Here is a 20,650-nt window from a genome sequence, read left to right as displayed (position 1 = left end):
CTTGTCTTTGGTTCTGTTTATATGCTGGATTATGTTTATTGATTTGTGAATGTTGAACCAGCCTTGCATCACAGGGATGAAGCCCACTTGACCATAGTGGATAAGCTTTTTGATGTGCTGCTGAATCCGGTTTGCCAGTATTTTATTGAGGATTTTTGCATCGATGTTCATCAGGGATAGTGGTCTAAAATTCTCTTTTTTTGTTGTGTCTCTGCCAGGCTTTGGTATCAGGATGATGTTGGCCTCATAAAATGAGTTAGGGAGGATTCCCTCTTTTTCTATTGATTGGAATAGTTTCAGAAGGAATGGTACCAGCTCCTCCTTGTACCTCTGGTAGAATTCAGCTGTGAATCCATCTGTTCCTGGACGTTTTTTGGTTGGTAGGCTATTAATTATTGCCTCAATTTCAGAGCCTACTATTGGTCTATTCAGGGAATCAACTTCTTCCTGGTTTAGTCTTGGAAGAGTGTAAGTGTCCAGGAAATTATCCATTTCTTCTAGATTTTCTAGTTTATTTGCATAGAGGTGTTTATAGTATTCTCTGATGGTAGTTTGTATTTCTGTGGGGTCAGTGGTGCTAGCCCCTTTATCATTTTTTATTGCATCTATTTGATTCTTCTCTCTCTTCTTCTTTATTAGTCTTGCTAGTGGTCTGTCAATTTTGTTGGTCTTTTCAAAAAACCAACTCCTGGATTCATTGATTTTTTGGAGGGTTTTTTGTGTCTCTCTCTCCTTCAGTTCTGCTCTGATCTTACTTATTTCTTGCCTTCTGCTAGCTTTTGAATGTGTTTACTCTTGCCTCTCTAGTTCTTTTAATTGTGATGTTAGAGTGTCAATTTTAGATCTTTCCAGCTTTCTCTTGTGGGCATTTAGTGCTATAAATTTCCCTCTACACACTGCTTTAAATGTGTCCCAGAGATTCTGGTATGCTGTATCTTTGTTCTCATTCATTTCACAGAACATCTTTATTTCTGCCTTCATTTCGTTACGTACCCAGTAGTCATTCAGGAGCAGGTTGTTCAGTTTCCATGTAGTTGAGCGGTTTTGATTGAGTTTCTTAGTCCTGAGTTCTAGTTTGATTGCACTGCGGTCTAAGAGACAGTTTGTTATAATTTCTGTTCTTGTACATTTGCTGAGGAGTGCTTTACTTCCAATTACGTGGTCAATTTTGGAATAAGTGTGATGTGGTGCTGAGAAGAATGTATATTCTGTTGATTTGGGGTGGAGAGTTCTATAGATGTCTATTAGGTCTGCTTGCTGCAGAGATGAGTTCAATTCCTGGATATCCTTGTTAACTTTCTGTCTCGTTGATCTGTCTAATGTTGACAGTGGAGTGTTGAAGTCTCCCATGATTATTGTATGGGAGTCTAAGTCTCTTTGTAAGTCTCTAAGGACTTGCTTTATGAATCTGGGTGCTCCTGTATTGGGTGCACATATATTTAGGATAGTTAGCTCTTCCTGTTGAATTGATCCTTTTACCATTATGTAATGGCCTTCTTTGTCTCTTTTGATCTTTGATGGTTTAAAGTCTGTTTTATCAGAGACTAGTATTGCAACCCCTGCTTTTTTTTGTTCTCCATTTGCTTGGTAGATCTTCCTCCATCCCTTTATTTTAAGCCTATGTATGTCTCTGTATGTAAGATGGGTCTCCTGAATACAGCAGACTGATGGGTCTTGACTCTTTATCCAGTTTGCCAGTCTGTCTTTTAATTGGAGCATTTAGTCCATTTACATTTAAGGTTAAATTGTTATGTGTGAACTAGATCCTGCCATTATGACATTAACTGGTTATTTTGCTCATTAGTTGATGCAGTTTCTTCCTAGCCTCGATAGTCTTTACATTTTGGCATGTTTTTGCAATGGCTGGTACCGGTTGTTCCTTTCCATGTTTAGTGCTTCCTTCAGGGTCTCTTGTAAGGCAGGCCTGGTGTTGACAAAATCTCTAAGCATTTGCTTATCTGTAAAGGATTTTATTTCTCCTTCACTTATGAAACTTAGTTGGGCTGGATATGAAATTCTGGGTTTAAAATTCTTTTCTTTAAGAAGGCTGAATATTGGCCCCCACTCTCTTCTGGCTTGTAGAGTTTCTGCCGAGAGATCTGCTGTTAGTCCTGATGGGCTTCCCTTTGTGGGTAACCCGACCTTTCTCTCTGGCTGCCCTTAAGATTTTTTCCTTCATTTCAACTTTGGTGAATCTGGCAATTATGTGTCTTGGAGTTGCTCTTCTCGAGGAGTATCTTTGTGGCGTTCTCTGTATTTCCTGAATTTGAATGTTGACCTGCCCTACTAGGTTGGGGAAGTTCTCCTGGATGATATCCTGAAGAGTGTTTTTCAACTTGGTTCCATTTTCCCCCTCACTTTCAGGCACCCCAATCAGACGTAGATTTGGTCTTTTTACATAATCCCATACTTCTTGCAGGCTTTGTTCATTTCTTTTTCTTCTTTTTTCTTTTGGTTTCTCTTCTCGCTTCATTTCATTCATTTGATCCTCAATCGTTTATACTCTTTCTTCCAGTTGATCGAGTCAGTTACTGTAGCTTGTGCATTTGTCACGTATTTCTCGTGTCATGGTTTTCATCTCTGTCATTTCGTTTATGACCTTCTCTGCATTAATTACTCTAGCTATCAATTATTCCACTCTTTTTTCAAGATTTTTAGTTTCTTTGCGCTGGGTACGTAATTCCTCCTTTAGCTCTGAGAAGTTTGATGGACTGAAGCCTTCTTCTCTCATCTCGTTAGAGTCATTCTCCGTCCAGCTTTGATCCGCTGCTGGCGATGAGCTGCGCTCCTTTGCAGGGGGAGATGTGCTCTTATTTTTTGAATTTCCAGCTTTTCTGCCCTTCTTTTTCCCCATCTTTGTGGTTTCATCTGCCTCTGGTCTTTGATGATGGTGATGTACTGATGGGGTTTTGGTGTAGGTGTCCTTCCTGTTTGATAGTTTTCCTTCTAACAGTCAGGACCCTCAGCTGTAGGTCTGTTGGAGATTGCTTGAGGTCCACTCCAGACCCTGTTTGCCTGGGTATCAGCAGCAGAGGCTGCAGAAGATAGAATATTGCTGAACAGCGAGTGTACCTGTCTGATTCTTACTTTGGAAGCTTCCTCTCAGGGGTGTACTCCACCCTGTGAGGTGTGGGGTGTCAGACTGCCCCTAGTGGGGGATGTCTCCCAGTTAGGCTACTCAGGGGTCAGGGACCCACTTGAGCAGGCAGTCTGTCCCTTCTCAGATCTCAACCTCCGTGTTGGGAGATCCACTGCTCTCTTCAAAGCTGTCAGACAGAGTCGTTTGCATCTGCAGAGGTTTCTGCTGCTTTTTTGTTGTTGTTGTGTTGGGAGATCCACTGCTCTCTTCAAAGCTGTCAGACAGAGTCGTTAGCGTCTGCAGAGGTTTCTGCTGCTTTTTTGTTGTTGTTGTTGTTGTCGTTGTTGTTTAGCTGTGCCCTGTCCCCAGAGGTGGAGTCTACCAAGACAGGCAGGTTTCCTTGAGCTGCTGTGAGCTCCACCCAGTTCGAGCTTCCCAGCGACTTTGTTTACCTACTTAAGCCTCAGCAATGGCGGGCGCCCCTCCCCCAGCCTTGCTGCTGCCTCGCGGTTAGATCGCAGACTGCTGTGCTAGCAGTGAGGGAGGCTCTGTGGACGTGGGACCCTCCCGGCCAGGTTTGGGATATAATCTCCTGGTGTGCCCGTTTGCTTAAAGCACAGTATTGGGGTGGGAGTTACCCGATTTTCCAGGTGTTGTGTGTCTCAGTTCCCCTGGCTAGGAAAAGGGATTCCCTTCCCCCTTGCACTTCCCAGGTGAGGCCGATGCCTCGCCCTGCTTCAGCTCTCACTGGTCGGGCTGCAGCAGCTGACCTGCACTGATTGTCCGGTACTCCCTAGTGAGATGAACTCAGTACCTCAGTTGAAAATGCAGAAATCACGGGTCTTCTGTGTCGTTTGCGTTGGGAGTTGGAGACTGGAGCTGTTCCTATTCGGCCATCTTGTTCCGCCCTCCAAAAGTTTTTTATTAAATACATGGATGCTTATGTAAAAAATAAGACAGTTTTATCTTACATTTTGTGTCATTGAAAAACAGGAGAGTCTAAATTACTGGATTTTTATCTACTATTCTCTGTAAGAACTTAATGATAATGAACACCCACATGATGCCTGATCCCCAGGATCTCACAGTCAGGAAAGAGATGCAGTCAATGAACAGGCATTAACAAGGCAGTCTGATAAGCACTTATGGAAGCATATAGGGTGGCACTGATCCTGTCTCAGGAGGTCTGGAAATTGAGTCTAAGTTTAGACGTAAAGAAAAAATAAGCTCCAGATGGGTGCACAAGTGAGGATCGGTAATTAAGGACAAAGGGAACAGCTTATAAAAAGGTCTAAGTGCATGTCTAAAGCCCAAAGTGGAGGACAGGAAGAAGTATCTGAAGATGAGACTAGAGAGTTTGCCAGGGGCTGGGTTACTGGGGCCTCTGTAACCCACATAAAGCATATGAACTTTTTTATTTTGGGTGCTACAAAAAGATTTCTTGAAAAGAAGTTATGTGATTGGATTCGCAATTTACAAAGAGTTTTCTAGCTGCAATATGTAGAATACATTGCTGTGGGAAGCAGACAGACCCAGAAGTGGGGGTGCAAATTCGGAGGCTCCTGCAACAATGTGGGAGAGACACGATAGGGTCATTTAGGGGTATCTATTAGCAGAGTGGCAGTATGAATGGGACCTTAGGGAGTAGGTCCAAGACTAAGGGATGACTTCAAGATAAAAATCAACAGAACTTAATGATAGAGTCTAAATTTGATGGAAAGTAAAGAAAGAATAAGAAGCCAAGAATACCCACAGGGGATTTCAAAAAGATGGTAGCCTGTCATCCCCTCCACCCTCACCATCATCACCACAATTCCCTGAGACATTCACATAAATGAAATAAATAAGATGGAATGTGGAGATATCTCAAGTGCAGCTGAGGTCAAAAGTTTTAGAAAACTGGCACGCGGGTTTGGCATGCACAGTGGGAGAGACTCTGTGAGGTTGCTTAGGCTCGTGGGCACAGGCACATAACTTATCCATTGTTTCTGAAACTACATCATGCTGGATGTTGCTAAATCCCTCAGTGCCACGGCCTAGCATAAAAAAATGGCCCAGTGAGTGACAGAATTGTAGGTGCCTTTAAGTAGGTGATGACATATGTTTATCACAGCACAATTCATAATTGCAAAATATGAAATCAACCTAAGTGCCCATAAATCAATGAGTGGATAAAGCAAATGTGGTAAATATGCCATGGAATACTCTTCAGCCACAAAAAAAGAATAAAATAATGTGTTTTTCAGCAATCTGAATGGAACTGGAGGCCATTATTTTGTTGTTTGTTTGTTTGTTTGTTCTTTTACTTTAAGTTCCGGGATACATGTGCAGAATGTGCAGGTTTGTTACATAGGTATACATGTGCCATGTGGTTTGTTGCACCTATCAACCCATCATCTAAGTTCTAAGCCCCACATGCATTAGGTATTTGTTCTAATGCTCTCCCTCTCCTTGCCCCCCACTTCCCGACAGGCTCCAGTGTGTGTTGTTCCCCTCCCTGTGTCCATGTGTTGAATTTTTCAGCTCCTACTTATGAGTGAGAACATGTGGTATTTGGTCTTCTGTTTCTGTATAGTTTGCTGAGGATGATGGCTTCCAGCTTCACCCATGTCCTTGCAAAGGACATAATCTCATTCTTTTGTATGGCTGCATACTATTCCATGGTGTACATAATGCCACATTTTCTCCCTCCAGTCTATCATTGATGGGCATTTGGGTTGGTTCCAAGTCTTTGCTATTGTAAATAGTGTTGCAACAAACATACGTGTGCATATGTCTTTATAGTAGAATGATTTACAATCCTTTGGGTATATACCCAGTCATGGGATTGCTGGGTCAAATGGTATTTCCTTGGCTCTAGATCCTCGAGGAACTGCCACATTGTCTTCCATAATGGTTGAACTAATTTACACTTCCACCAACAATGTAAAAGCGTTCCTATTTCTCTACAACCTTGCCAGCATCTATTGTTTCCTGACTTTTTAATAATTGCCATTCTAACTGGCATGAGATGGTACCTCATTGTTTTGAATTGCATTTTTCTAATGATCAGTGATGATGAGTTTTTATTCATATGTTTGTTGGCCGTGTAAATGTCTTCATTTGATAAGTGTCTATTCATATCCTTTGCCCACTTTTTGCAGGGGTTGTCTCTTGTTGTAAATTTGCTTAAGTTCCTTGTAGATTCTGGATATTAGACCTTTGTCAGACAAGTAGATTGCAAAAATTTTCTCCCATTCTGTAGGTTGCCTGTTCCCTCTGATGAGAGTTTCTTTTGCTGTGCAGGAGCTCTTTAGTTTAATTAGATCCCATTTGTCAATTTTTGCTTTTGTTGCAACTGTTTTTGGTGTTTTAGTCATGAAGTCTTTGCCTATGTCTATGTCCTGAATGGTATTGCCTAGGTTTTCTTCTAGGGTTTTGATGGTTTGGTATTTTACATTTAAGTCTTTGATCCATCTTGAGTTAATTTTTGTATAAGGTATATGGAAGGGGTCCAGTTTCTGTTTTCTGCATATGGCTAGCCAGTTTTCCTAACACCATTTATTAAATAGGGAATCCTTTCCCTATTTCTTGTTTTTGTCAGGTTTGTTAAAGATTAGATGGTTGTAGATGTGTGGTGTTATTTCTGAGGTTTCTGTTCTGTTCCATTGGACTATATATCTGTTTTGGTATGAGTACCATGATGTTTTGGTTAGTGTAGCCTTGTAGTATAGTTTGAAGTCAGGTAGCATGATACCTCCAGCTTTGTTCTTTTTGCTTAGGATTGTCTCAGCTATATGGACTCTTTTGGTTCCATATGAAATTTAAGGTAGTTTTTTCAAATTGTGATGAAACTCAATGGTAGCTTGATGGGGATAGCATTGAATTTATAAATTACTTTGGGCAATATGGCCATTTTCACATTATTGATTCTTCATATCCATGAGCATGGAATGTTTTTCCATTTGTTTGTATCCTCTTTTATTTCATTGAGCAGTGATTTGTAGTTCTCCTTAAAGAAGTCCTTTACATCCCTTGTAAGTTGGATTCCTAGGTATTTTATTCTCTTTGTAGTAATTGTGAATGGGCATTCATTCATGATTTGGCTCTTTGTTTGTCTGTTCTTGGTGTATAGGAATGCTTGTGATTTTTGCACATTGATTTTGTCTCCTGAGACTTTGCTGAAGTTGCTTATCAGCTTAAGGAGTTGTGGAGCTGAGACAATAGGGTTTTCTAAATATAAAATCATGTCATCTGCAAACAGGGACAATTTGACTTCCTCTCTTCCTATTTGAATACGCTTTATTTCTCTCTCTTGCCTGATTGCCCTGTGGTGGCCATTATTCTAAGTGAAGTAATGCAGGAATCAAAAACCAAATACCACTTATAAGTGGGAGCTAAGCTTCGGGCATGCAAAGACATACAGAATGCTATAAGAGACATTGGAGACTCAGAAGAGGGGAGGGTGGGAAGGGAGGGAAGGATGAAAAACTGGGTACAATGTCCGCTAGTCAGGTAATGGGGGACACCAAAATTCTAGACTTCACCTTGCAACCGAAAACCACTTGTACCCCTAAAGCTACTGAATTTTTTTAAAAGTAAGCAATGAGGCAGAATGAAGCAGTCACCTCCCTCCTGTGCCAAAAACCAACCTAAATGCAGACATCTCAATGAATTACAGTGAGGTTTTTTGACAACTACAAGGAAAGGTCTTTCTCCTCCCACCCTCACCTCCCAACTTTCACTTTAAGATATGTAAATTCCCTGAAAATTAGATACAATTTCAGAAAAAGAGGGAAAATACCTAAACTGACTAAGATATAGTTTCTGTCAATCAGTAGTTGTTTAAATGAGAAACTAATTTGTTATGGCAGAATAAAGAGTTACTTTTACTACATACTAAATAAAGGAAGTAAGATTTGCATTTTTACACTTTTGGGTGATTTTTCTCCCAAATGCTTGGCCACCCATTTGTACAGTGGGTTAGAGATTCTCTAGGCAGGTGTGAGTGAAGGACAACAGGAAAGAAAGTGGGAGAACCTATCAAGAGAGCATAGTTCAATGATAGTCCACAGGATCTACACTTAGTAATAAAGAAAATGAAAATGGAGAGAAGCTAAGATGTATAGAAGAATCAGGCAGCCCAAGGAGCTCTTAGAATTCACCATAAGACTAAGGATCAGGAGTAATGGCACCGAATGACAGGTACTGAGAGTGGGTGGTAGCGTTAGAGAGCATAATGTTTATATTGTGGGAGTTAAAACCTTGAACTTTGCACAGATATAATTGTTTTTAATCCAAGTTCTACCATTTTCTTACTGTATGGTCTTGAATACTTTACTTAACCACTCAGAGCCTCACTTTCTCTCTCAGTAAAATGGGAACCAAAATAGTACCTACTTCACAGAGTTGATTTCAAAATTAAATAAAACAATAAATCTAAAAATTACAGCTCAGTGCCCTAGTGCATAGTAAGTGCTTAATCTGTGTTAGGTATTATGGTGGTAAAACAATTACTGTTATGGGATTCAGGGTAACACAGGATCCACAAGGTGAATAAGGAAGTGTATGGCTGATGTGGAAAGACAGTTTAAGCCTTTAAAATTAAAGAAGTGACATCTCACTGTATGCAGTTAAAAGTGGCCATGCAGCAGCCTGAATGCTTTGCTGCTTAGCTATTTCTTTCACCAGATACCCTAGTTCATTGCTCATAAGTTCTACATTCCATAAAGTCCTAGGACATGGACACAATTCCACCAAGTTCTTTACAACGGTATAGGAAATACGACATTTATTCCCTTTCTAATACATTGTGCTTCATTTCCATCTGAGATCTTATCAGAATGACCTTTATTGTCCATATTTCTACCAACGTTCTGGCCATGACTACTTAAGGAATCTCTAAGAAGATTCCAACTTTCTCCACTTCTCCTCTTCCAGAAGTGAAGGTCTCTTCTTCTTCTGAGCCCTCACTAGAATCACTCTTATTGCTCTATTCACTGCAGTACAGGTTTTCTTTAACCTGCTCCTCCAAATTCTTCCAGCCTCTACCCATTACCCAGCTCCAAAACCACTTCCACATTTTCAGGCATTTGTTATAGCCACAGCCTCACTTTTCTGTACCAGTTTTTTTTGTTTTTTTTTTTTTTCCAGACAGGGCCTCTCACTCTGTCATCCAGGCTGGAGTACAGTGGGGTAATCTCGGCTCACTGCAATCTCCACCTCCTAGGTTCAAGTAATTACCCCACCTCAGCCACCCGACTAGCTGGGACTATAGGCGCACGCCAGCATGCCCAGCTAATTTTTGTATTTTTGGTAGAAATGGGGTTTCACCATGTTGGCCAGGCTGGTATTGAACTCCTGTCCTCAAGTGATCCACTTGCCTTGGCCTCTCAAAGTACTGGGATTACAGACATGAGTCACCACGTCTGGCTCCAATTTTCTGTATTACTCTGTTTTCTGCTGCTATAACAGGATACCACATACTGAATAATTTATAAAGAACAGAAGTTTATTGGGCTCGTAGCTCTTGAGGCTAAGAAATCCAAAAGCATGACATTAGCATCTCGTGAGGAACATCCCATAGAGGAAGGCATCATACAGCAAGTGTGAGAGACAGAGAGAGGAAATAAGGTCAAATTCATCCTTCTATCATGAGCCCACTCCCACAGTAATGGCATTGATTCATTTGTGACGGTAGGGCCCTCATATCATAATCACCTCTTAAAGTTTCCACCTCCCAACATTGCTGCATTGGGAATTAAGGTTCCAGAACATGTACTTTGGAGTGCATATTCAAACCATAGTAAATGGGGCCCTGTAAACTCTGAAGTCATTCGGCACAATGGCATAATTTGGGGCAGAGAGGAATTTTGCAAGCAGGATGACCAAAGTGTTTTAGCCAACAGAGAGTAGCCATATAATAAGCAATTATCATGTGGAAGAGTACGAACATCAAAGAGGTAGTTTTTTTTTCATGCAGGAGGAAAAATGAGGATTCAGAAAAGACATTGGAAGCTAAAATGTGTGAACTTCACCAGGAAAATGAGCCGCATTCACTTGAGAAAGATGCAAGAGGAAAGGTCCTCAAGAACTAAGTTTAAGTTAAAGCAATAATGGGACAAAGCATTCCAGAAAGTAGGACACATAGTGGTAAGCCTTGTTTACTATGGACAAAAGCCTCAAAAGCCTCAGAGGGCCCCTGGAAAGGTTTTCAAGGAAAAAATTGGGCATGGGAAATGGTAATTATTGAGCAAGACCTGAGCAGTGGCATCCATCAGAGGCATTCTGCAGGGACTCAACAGGATCCTACAGGTGACAAGATCTTTTTAAATGAATTGGTTAGACTTTTCTGTACTGTTAGGGCTGAAAAGACAAAAATAAATCAGATACACGCTTTTTAATATTTAATTAGAGGAAATTTAAAATGTTAATTAACAAATCAGTATGCAGATGATCCTCGACTTACAATTGGGTTACATCACCAAAAAAAACCCATCATAAGTTGAAAATACCAAAAAAGTTGAAAATGTAATTAACACATCTAACCTACCAAACATCATATCTTAGCCTAGCCTTCCTTAAACATTCTCAGAACACTTGCATTAGCCTACGGTTGGGCAAAATCATCTGAAACAAAGGATATTTTATAATATAATTTTGAATATCTCATGTAATTTATTGAATACTGTGCTAAAAAATGAAAAACAAAATGGTTGTGGGGGTATTCAAAACACAGTTTCTATTGGAGTATAGCTTTTGCACCATCATTAAGTTGAAAATTCCGAAGTCAAACCATCATAAGTCAAAGACCATCTCTATGCAATAATACTTGTTCAAAACTCCCACTCTACAACATCTCAATAAAACCCTAGAAACTTTTCTAATTAAATAATTCTATTATTATATCTCAAAAGCATCAGAAATTACCTAGGTATATCCTATTAATGACAAGCATTAAATACTTTGCTTGCTGAATCCCTAGAGCTGTAAGGCAATGATTGTTTTTAGAAAATCACTTTAGATCACTCACTTCCTTCCATTTAAAAAATTTGGAGTTTAGACTGCCTTTGAGCATACCTCACATCTGTTGAGAGGTCTTTGTGTTGTCCAGGACATGGTCTCATCTCAGTGCCCTAGACGTCCTTTAGGGAAACTGAAGAAATCTGTCTGTCTGAAAAAGAAGTTGCCAAAGGCAACTTCAACCGTGGCTTAAGCCTCAAATTCAAATTCAAAGAGCTTTCCAAACAGTAGAGTTGATGCTGCCAAGGCCAAACTTACTGAGTATAAAATAAAAGAAAAATCCATAATGAGGGATACAAATGAAGATAAAATCATTGTGTCAGGAAAAATAAATAAGAGAGTTATGGAGAGCAGTTGTGATAGGATCTGTCTCCTATTCAGATTCATTATTTTGCTGTCTCCAGGCAAACGACACAAAGGTGAGAGATCTTTAAGCCTTGTGTAGCAGAGACAAATTTTTTAAAAAGTAAGAAGCAGTACAGACATCTGTCTGCCAGGACAAGCAACTTCAGACCAGAGGAAACTCTCTTCAGCTCATTCAGACATTTGGAATAAATTACTAGCTGCCAGCTGGAAATAACTTCTTGGGAAGGATTTCCTGAGACACTAATATTATGCTCAGAAATTCAATGCCACCGAACAAAGAGAATACTGTTGTGGGGTTCTACCACAACTCTGGTGCACCTGGGCACTCTACTGGGATGCCAAGGCCCTTCCAGCCACCATTTGAAGTTGCAGGGGTCTACCCCAGTGAGCATAATGAACTACTGCACTTGTACTTGGTTTAGAAGACACAAAGGGTTATCCATTAATAAACAACCTTACTACTGGCTGATCATGATTCACACTCAATCCAGAAGAATTTATAAAACAGTTACCTAATTCAGATTCCAGCCCATCTTCCAACTTCTTAAAAATGTACATAGATATACATGCTATGGAGTGGATCATTCTTGCCATTCATTCAAAACTCAGGCCCTTAATTGGTACAAGTTCCTCGCTCTAGACTCTAAGCCTTGCACATGACCACCTTCTCTAGTGTCTGGTGAAACAAACACTCCCCAAAAGGGGATTCTCTCTCTCACTCCTCTCTGGTCCTGGCAGAAAGTTTTACCAAATTCACAGCATTTTCCATATGAAAAAGTATTTTACAAAACAGTAACAAAAAATAGGTTTCATATCTACATATATGTATATTTATATATGTATGTTTGTATACTTGCACACATATACCTATATCTTTATATAATTCTACTAATTTGAAGGAAGAGATTGTATGTAGTTAATATGGATTATTTGTGGGAAAAGGAGGGATGGGATAGCAAATTTCTGAGGGGGAAAAAGCAAGAGAGTCAAAACAAATAGCTTTTTTAGTGTATAAAAAAATTGTTAATCTTTATCATGTGACTCATGTATGTAAATTATTCTATACCCATCAAATGGATCTTATTTTCAATGTCTTGGATGCAGACTTGCAAGATGCCTCTACACTGATGGTATCCTTGAATTAACTCAGCAATATGCTTTTGTTTATCTAGGGTCTTCTTTGATCCACTACATAGTACTGATCTTCTTTGATCAGTACTATGATGTTTACTGAGTTTCATAAACAGCTTTAGCTATCTAATGCTACTTGGATGAGGCTGTGGATGAAGCCAAAGGATCTTCAGGAACTGGCTTTTTTCCTACTAGAGAACTCTATGTTCCCTGCATACCTCGCAGATAGGTAGCAGGAATGATCCTCTCCCGGAAGCACCTTGGCATCTTTAGGAGTTGTTTCTCTCAGGGTTCCTTCATAGTCTTCCAAGTACTGTACAAATATTTTATCTAATTACACCAGTACTTCCAAAACTGTTTAGATCCCAGTGTTCCTCTTCATCAACCAATGAAACATAACCTCACTTTAGAAAAATCTTACCTAATGTATTCCAGTGGGATGAACCTGAGGAAAGCTGCCTTACCTTCCTTAGCCAAATGTAACTGATGATACCCACTCCCTAAAATTAAACACAACACTAAAAGCTACCACTTCTCACTCCTTGGCAATGGGTATCCTGAGCTCAAGTCATGGTGTCCCCAATCTTATTCCTTTCATTCAGTTCAGAATAACCCACATGTATCAGATACACAAAAAGATTTTGAAATACCAATATATGTTTTCTTGATTCACAGATTAATGAAAACTCATCCTCTAAATAGTGATCTGAAATTTTTGTAACATTATAATTCTATTCAGTGCTTCACATCTTTTGTACAACCTATGTTTCATTTATGGATAAAGGAGGTCTTTCTCCTCTTGTTTAAACTGAGTTCTAACCACACCTTCATTTCCCACTTCTGGGTTGGGCAAATAAGAAGCTGTTTCCTTTTCCTCCTTCTATTTGTAGCTTCATGCTACTACTTGGGTAATATATCAGGGGAGTAGACACACACTGCTCCTCAGTCTGCCTGTAGCAAAACTGGCTGACTACCTAGGAGAGGCTCACATTGTTCACAATGAGCATACCTATTCCTATCTGGTCTGTAGAAATTTGAGCACACTATCTCAGATGTGTGCCTAATTAACTCACTCCCTCAATTCCCTTCAGAAATTCCAGTTCACGATATTCCCAAGATACAGAGTGATCTCTGACTTAGAAAAATAGAGTATATTAGAATTCACTTCCAACATTGCTTAGCACAACCCTACTTAGTGTAGCCTATGGCTCCACAGGTCTCTTGGGAAATATCCTGAAAATTCTGGATCATAATTCCGAGCGAAAGGTCCCAGATAGTTTTTACAAGGCTTAATCTAACAGTATAGTGCCCGGAAGATACTGGCCTTAGGACCAAGCTCACTTTCCAAATGCCCCTAATTTTTCTGCAGCCTTTTCAACATCAAACTATGATTCTCCAGGCATGTGCAGTGGTCCATTAAATGTATATTCTTCTTATAATGGTTACAGAAACAAGCCCTTACTGCTGAAGAAAGCACTCTAAACTTGCTTAGGGACATTTCTCTCCTAACCCCTTAAAAAATTCAGGAGTTCTCACTCTCCAGTTTTTCCACGAGATACTCATATTTCAACTTGACTGCACATATCTTCGACATTGACCACTAGGCCTTGAGTTTTGTCAAGGGGCCCCACCTCTTCTATTCGATTCTGGATTTTTGCCAGTTTTTAGGAGCCTCGGCCTTTTCTGGTTCTACCCAATCTAATTGTAATAACAGGAAGACTGTGGAAGGCTCTGCTGCCATCAGTTTGCTGACAGAGCTTGGCTATATTTGACTTTCAACATTGGATCCATCCTTATTCACTTCTCTGCACAAGTTCCCTGGGTCATTTGTCTACTACGTTAAATAGAACTTTTTTTTTCTAATTTCAAAAACCTACCTAGAAGTCTTTTATCTTACTTTGCTGGATGGTGAAAATATTGGCATGCATTTCCTAAAATTCACGCAACTTTTTTTAACTTTTGCCAAACAGATGATTGAAAAAGGGTACCCCCACGGTTGTTATATTTTGTATTTTCATGATTATGAGTGAGAACAAGCATAATTTCATTTTTCCTGGCTGTTATGTTTATTTTTCAGTAAATGAGTATCCATAGACTTTGCCCATATTTCTATTGAGCTGTCATATTTCTCACTTTGAATTAGTGTATTGATTGTTAGCAAGGACACAGAAAAACTAGAACAGGTATACGCTGATTGTGAAAGTATAAATTGTCCCATGTGCTTTGGAAAGCAATTTATCTATACTTTCTAAACTTAAACTTGAGTGTCAGGCATGAGCCAGAAGTTCCATTCGTGGAATCTATCTTGAAGAAAAATCTCCCTCATGTTCTTAGGGAGATACATAATGGATACTCATTACAGTAGTCTGGATAGCAAAACTACGGAAATGAATAAATTTCCCATTAATTGAAAAACATAGTTAAATAAATTATTTGTTCCACATTTGAAGAAAAAAAATTAATACCTAGAATATATGAAGATAAAATAATTCATTAGTAGATTATCTTTGAAAAAAATCATAATCCTATATATAAAACTAAATCCCTCTTTTATTACCACTCCAAATGCCAGGTCTCTCTGAAGAGGCAAACCACTATTACCACATTTGTAGCCTTTTTTCCACTTTTCTACGGGTTTTCTTTCTTTCTCTTGTCTAGTTGTCTGTTTGAGCTGCTATAATGCAACATCGTAGACTAAGTGGCTTATAAATAACACAAACGTATTTCTCACAGTTCTGAAAGTTGGGAAATCCAAGATCAAGGCAGATTTGATGTCTGCCAACGGCCCACTTCCTAGACTGTCTTCTCATTGTAACTTCTCATGGTGAAAAAGGCAAGCTATCTATCTGCAATTCCTTTAATAAGGCCACTAATTCCACTCACAAGGACTCCTCTGCCCTCATGACCCAATCACCTTCCAAAGGCTCCACCTTCCAATGCCATCACCTTGGGGATTTTGAGAGGACACAAACATTCAGGCTATACCACTTCTCAACTTACAGAAATTTTATATACTCTTGATATGAATCCAATTTTAGTTTATATACATTGAAAACATTTTCTCCTATTGTGTTGCTTATTATGAAGAAGCTTCTAATTTTGACATCAAATTCATATTTATCAATCTCAATCACTATTTTGTGCCTTGATTAATATGGTTTATGATAATCTAAGTCATAATCATAGTCATATGTTTTCTATCACTGCTTTTATAGTTCAGGATTTTGATATAAAAATCCTTATCACATGTAGAATTTTTGTGAATAACATGTACTAGACATATAGCCTGACTTCTTTCCTAATGAATAACCAATTTCCTCAAAACTACTTATTGAATACTTTATATTTTCTCCACTGATATGAAATGCCAACTTTGCCATACAAATATGCCTGGGACATTTCTGCAGTTTTATCCTATCACTCTAATCCATTACATTTCTAAAAAAAAAAAAAAAAAACAATATCTCAAAACAAGCAGGAAAACATTGGCTAAAATTCAAAGCCCATTCGTTTCAAACACAATCTTAAATTAGTATTAGAATAATCTCTTATTCTGCATCATTCATAGTAGTTCCACTTCATTGAACTCAAACTGACACAATAGTTTTAATTAGGGTGTACTTCCTGGGATAATCCAGTTGTACAATGTATATTAGACTCTATCATGAGAGACATAAGGAGCCAATGACACTGGAGTACATATTAAAAAGAGCAGCAGAATAAGGGAGATCAATTAATAAGAAGCTGTTGTTTCTGTTCTACAGATGAGAAAGCTAAGGTACGGGAAGTTATGTAACTTGCCCAAAGTCATATAGTACGAAGGTGGCAGAGCATGTATTTAGACATTAGCAGTTGGAGTACAGAACCTATGTACTTAACCACTACTAACATGACTTCCAAATGGAATGAAATTAAACATTTCTGAGTCTAGATTAGTATTTTAGATGTCCCTGAAGTTTTTCTTCAAAATATGTCTGTTTACCTACTTAGCTTTATAGGAACAACCAAGCAATTTCTGCATGACTATAACTTTAAATGTCATAGAACTTTATGTATTACCCAAATTATTATGAGACATAGGTAATAGAACAAATTAATAATGAAGAAAATGATTCCACTTCCAATATTAAGCAGATTATCCACTTACAATGATGTTACAATCACAAAGCAATATTTTTATGTAATCATCAGCACATATCTAATACCTATGGAATAACAACCTTGTCTTATGACAACTGAGATACTGATGCTACATGTTAGATAATATGTATTTAGTCATTAGCATGATTCCTATCAAATTCTTGGCAATTGGGATATAGTAGCTGTGATCATTATAAATAAAGTCACTTTAAAACATAAGCAAAGTAAGCATGGCATATACCGTTCTTAGAAACAAAAACTGTAAAAGAAAACTAAAGGTGAAAAGCATTAGCCTTTCTTGAATCATACTTAGTTTTGGAGTGTGCTCAAGTTTCTACAACATCTACAGCAAAGAAGAGCAGAAGCAAAACAATATATAATTAGATTCTGTGTGATTGGATAGTAAAAAGATATGTCTTTCAACTGTAAATTCATAAGGGGGAAAGAATGCAGCTGAAGAAAGTTCCAGAAAAATATAGTTCTGGTATCAGATTGTGTCCCATAATCTTTGTTTTAACCTCCATTTATAACAGAGAGAATTATGGAAACATTTTAAATATAATCAATATGATCAGGTTCAATGGACTCTGGAATAAGGAAAGGGTTTTCATAATACTAAGAAACTATTTTAGTACCCCAAATAACTTCCTAGATTTGCACAAATCAAAATAAGCCTATAGTCTCTAGCTCACTTAGGCAATCGTGATTCCATAATGAAGGCATCTGAGGCATCAGGTGGCCAATGCTTAATGTACAACCCTTTTTTTTTTTTTTTTGAGATGGAGTCTCATTCTGTCACCTAGGCTGGAGTGCGGTGGGGCAATCTTGGCTCACTGCAACCTCTGCCTCCCCAGTTCAAGCAATTTTTGTGCTTCAGCCTCCTTAGTAGCTGGAATTACAGATGCACATCACCACACCCGGCTAATTTTTGTATTTTTAGTAGAGACAGGGTTTCACCACGTTGGGCAGTCTCGAACTCCTGACCTCAAGTGATCTGCCCACCTCAGCCTCCCAAATGCTAGGATTATAGGCATGAGCCACTGCGCTAGCCTTAATGTACAATCCTTGAGTACCGCAATGATCAGAACATGAAGTGTCATCATCAGAATTGTCTTTTAAACACAAGAAAAGATTGGAAGATAGTCAAAATCTTCAAGTAATTTGAAAACATGGTAAAAATGTGAATCCTTTGGGTGGTGGGAGCAACCAACACCTTCTCAACCATGCCAATTATTCTTCATATAAAAATTCTGTTGGTTTCCATTAAGAATATAAATACTAATAATCCCATTTCATTAATGAAGGACCTAAAAGCTCAAATGACCTACTTAAGGTCAGGCAATGAGTCAAAACTAGAAATAGATACTATGTCTGCTGGCACTACTCCTTAAATGATGAAACAAAAATATCATTTTGAGTTCATTGAAACTTTACTGCTATAAAATTGAAAAAAAATATATCAAAGAGTATGATTTCAAAAAAAGACAATATATATTTTATAGTATAGATTTGTCTTTTCCCATTTTAACTTCAAGGAACATGGCCTTAATTTAGGTTGGAAAGTTTTTCGGAAAGCAGCAGCAACAATTTTCCAGCTGGGCAAGTAAATATGCCACGGAGTCACCATTCATCTCAGTCATTCTTTTCCACAGTAAGTGGACGTGAAAGAACTGAATGAACATTAAACAAAGCTTGCCATATTCAGTAAATCTCTCCAGGACCTTGAAGACAGATTGAAATAAAGTACTGTCCAGATTCATTTTCTGCATTAACCAACATAAAATAATTAAATAGCAAAACTCCAGGAGGCCCATAGGCCATTATTAACAGATCTGTAGAAATGGGGAGGAAAATATTTGGTAGTGGAGACAGGACTTAACTGCAGAGTAAATTACTTGTGCGTACTGGAGGAGAATCTTTCAAAGATTCATTCAGCTCAAAAGTTTATTCTTGTTTGTAAAAAGGTGGGTGAGTCCATCCTGCTCCAGAAGTACAGAAGGGAGCATTTTGTCATAGTTGGGCATCAGCAGTCATAACTGTAGCATTGCACAATCTGAGCAAGAACTAATGGAAATAGAAATAAGCAGAGCTGTAGATGTAAACCTGATAAAGATTCTGTGCTTGAATGCTGAACTTTAGGGAATTACTAGTATAAAGAGAAAAAATTCTTCCAATGATCATATCAGCCCTGATGAGAGTGACCAACTGTGACAAACACAAAATTAGGGTACATCTTGGCTCACAGCAATGCCAACACCATCATACTTGTGCTGTTCCACTACCCTGCTGCCCATGACTGGTGAAAATAGAGGTTAAAAACACTAGAAAAAAAGTCAGATGAGTCCATGCGTTTCTCCTGAGAATCTGGAGTTCAAACAGAAAGACACAGGGTCCCATGGGGACATGGGCCGACTCACAAAAAGAGCAGCACCCTAACATTGGCTCCATGCACTTCAGTTACTATGGTGCCAGACCCAGCCTTTGTGTCCCTGCTTCCCAAAACCATAATTGCTTGGTTTGGGACTTTTTTTTTTTTTTTTTGGTTTGTGTAGCTACCTCCATTTTCTGCTTGAATTACCCAGAGTCATTTTTTTCCTATTGGTTTCAGTAAAGCAAGCCTTGCCCAATATATCTGTACAGTATCAATGTCGTGGAATGATGTGAGTTATGATTGTGTGTGAGCCACAGAAACGACTGAGCAAATAATGCTAAATGAAATGCCCCACTCCAACTGCAAAGTCCCAAATAGAAGTAGGAAACATACATTAGTCTTGTTCACTCCTCATTAAGAGATAGTTGTTAATGGACCAAAAGGCACATAGAAGGTATATTTATATGTGGTCTTTTTGTGTTTGTGCTTAAGTTAATGATTTACAAATTTTATGTACTTTATAAAGGAGTTTGGGTCTAGTTCTTCTCAAAGAGTTAATCAAATTTATCCTCCAACACTTAGAGAGTTCAGATCAAAATGATGCCTAAATGAGACATTGTTATTTGGAGTGTCTATAGTCATGCAGATAATACAGATGTAAAATAAATTAGGTGAGTCTAATGATGAAGATCATGGGGGAGAAAACACAATGAAATGAGATTGGGCATTTATTTTAAAACATTCTGAACAGATGGTGCTTATCTTTAACACAAGTGATATGTGGACCCCAAGAAGGCAATGATCTAATGAATATATATTTGCGAGATAGTTTTCTTAGACATGTGCACCAGTTCAATGTATATTATGCTGGCAAAATACATTTTCAAACCTTACCTTAAGTTTTAAAGGTAAGTTACAAGGATATCAGCCATTCTTTGCAATTGTGCTTTCCATAAGTGTTATGGTAAAGCTGACTATTTCATTGCAATACACAGAATAAAAGTGGGAACAGACTCTTGGAATCCATTGGAAAAATAGTATCAGCACTGTGCAACTGGGACTCATCAAAATTTGTATTTAAGAAATGTCTACGGTTTTTTGTTAGAGCTTTTATATATTTGTTTTCAAATGAACTTTTCAATATAATTGCTAATATATATGCAATATAACCATAGAGGCTTGCCACTTCCCTATGGTTTATAATCTGTAATATATTTAGAATTAATTGTCTTGGATCCTAATTTTGTTTAACTCATATTTTGAATTATTGACATTGCTAAAGTGCAGTTATTGTTCATTTTGGAGACTCTTAGTTAAAAATGTTTCATTATGATAAAGCTTTAATACATAATGTACATAATGATTTTTAATAACCTTGATAAGATTAGATTTGTAACTGTTTAATTCAACCAAATGGAGATATTATGTTTTGTTTGTTGCTCAAATTTTATTTTTTGACAAGATGATTAGAAAATAACTTTTATCTTGCTAATTGTTTAGTGAAATAAATTTCATTTTTTCAGAAAACCTTGTATAATACTATAGAACAACATTACCAAACC

The 20,650-nt window shown here is 38.2% G+C and overlaps 1 pseudogene; it reads left to right on the top strand.

Moving 5' to 3' along the window:
- Positions 1–11,366: 11,366 nt before the first annotated feature.
- The window catches only part of LOC103245167 (rRNA-processing protein FCF1 homolog pseudogene), a 29,459-nt pseudogene continuing 20,175 nt past the window's right edge, over positions 11,367–20,650 (top strand).

The sequence above is a fragment of the Chlorocebus sabaeus genome, chromosome 23 (genome assembly GCF_047675955.1).
Source record: "Chlorocebus sabaeus isolate Y175 chromosome 23, mChlSab1.0.hap1, whole genome shotgun sequence".
Taxonomy (NCBI): Eukaryota; Metazoa; Chordata; class Mammalia; order Primates; family Cercopithecidae; genus Chlorocebus; species Chlorocebus sabaeus.
The sequence above is the reverse complement of the archived record's forward strand: the minus strand, read 5'-3'. Positions and strand labels throughout refer to the sequence as shown.